General features: G+C 37.4%; 1 pseudogene; it reads right to left on the bottom strand.

Annotated features, from left to right (window-relative positions):
• Positions 1 to 218: 218 nt before the first annotated feature.
• LOC125861471 (uncharacterized) lies at positions 219 to 1,511 on the bottom strand (annotated as a pseudogene).
• Between the last annotated feature and the right edge of the window lie 288 nt (positions 1,512 to 1,799).

Genomic DNA, 1,799 nt, shown 5'->3' with positions numbered 1-1,799 from the left:
TATATTCATCCTTATTGGCATGCGGAATATGGAATGACTTTGAATTACTAAAAGCTTGGGATCAAGAATTAAAAGAGCAAATTCAAATCGGACTATGCAATAAAAATGCATGATATAAAAATAAAAAGAAAAAAAAAAGAGAAATTCATTACTATAAAATTGTCTAAAACATCAATCAAATGCTAAAGAAAGAGAAAAAAAGGAAAAAAAAAGAAAACCTAATCTAAGCGTAACTTGTAGTTAGTCAAATCTTGACGACTAGCCTCCAAGCACTCTCTTTTCTGTTCCAAACGAATTGAATCTTCAAGCGTTAATAAACTCATATTTTCATACAAGGATATCTCATCTTTTGTAGCTAAAATCTTGGCTTGAACCTCTTTAACCTTCTTCTTAGCAGCTTCTAAAACAACTTCAAGTCCCTCTCGCTCTCCTTGTAAAGTTGCTAGCTTCCGTTTAACCTTCTTTAGTGATTTCTTGTTAGAAGAAACATGTTTTGCCTTCTCACCCTCTTCTACTTTGAACAATTCAAGACGCTCTTTGGCATTGGAAATCAACTCCATCTTCTTATCTTCATGCGCCTTGTCAACAAAATTAGAGTGTTCTTGATCATAAGAAGTAGCATGATCAAAAAGAGAATCTACCAAGCTCTTCAATGGTGAAAGATCTAATAAATTCATCTCACTCATCTCCTTGAAAATCTCACAAATATCATCTTTGTAAGATGAAATATTGTCTAGAGAAGTTCTGGAAAGTTTTCCACAAATCTCTTCCCAAAGACCCAAGATGTACTTTCTTTTGTGGTTGAACACAACACCTTTTCCTTCGAAGACAGACATAGCTCCATTACTCTTTGGAAGAACTCGGGAAAACTCATTTGAATTAGGAATCAACCCTTTTAAAGTTTGGCCACGAGAAGTAGATGATGTCTTTTGCTCTTGCTCAATATTTGAAATTGATTGTGCCTTAGGTCTTGATATTGCAGTAGACTCATCGCTAACTTGTGGCATCTCATGTGGCGATCCCAGTGGATGTCCAGCAGCGTTAACCTTGTCACTCTGAATTGTCATTGATCTTGAAGGACTATCGACACTCTAAACTTCTACATCAACAACTTCAGCCCCAGATGGTTCAACCCTTTGCCTCTTCCAACATCGATCCTTGCTAGTTTTGCTTGTTTTTTGAAGGGCCCGTTTACTAGAGAAGAGAAATTGGGGACATTTCTCTTTATCAGTAGAAGTATGAACTACTTCTTTCTTAGATACCTTAGAGGAGTTAAGCTTCTTACTTTGATGTTGGGGAGCAAGCGGTGTCTTGACTTTTGAAAGTGTCTTCTCGATATCTTGACTTTTGTCTTCTAAAAGGGTAACAAATTCTGACCCAGCTTTCTCTACCATAACATCCAAATTATCCTCAATAACCATTCCATAGGATCTCTCCCACCAAGATGAATATTGGGTAGTATAAAGCTTCTTTGCGGAAGTTACCGCAGGAGGAAATGTCGCTTTAGACATAGTTGCACGTGATATGCAAATGCGCCAATATCTAAGGCCTTCATCAAGCGACTTAGCACGAATATCATTTTCTAAATAGCCAGGAATATCTTGATGAAAACCAAATTGGCGACTAAATTGGTGCGGACTATATGGCTCAATGACAAAGGAACCTCCCCTCCTCAGGGGAAGATAATTAAAACGAAGGCTCATAAAATAAGCTAGCTCCAACTCTGGTGCTTTTCCATCATCAATATAATAAGTTGGGTGAGGCCTACCAAGCATGGTTGCATTCCATACAATGCTTTC

This window comes from Solanum stenotomum, chromosome 4 (genome assembly GCF_019186545.1).
Source record: "Solanum stenotomum isolate F172 chromosome 4, ASM1918654v1, whole genome shotgun sequence".
Lineage (NCBI taxonomy): Eukaryota > Viridiplantae > Streptophyta > Magnoliopsida > Solanales > Solanaceae > Solanum > Solanum stenotomum.
This window is presented reverse-complemented; position numbering and strand designations above follow the sequence as displayed.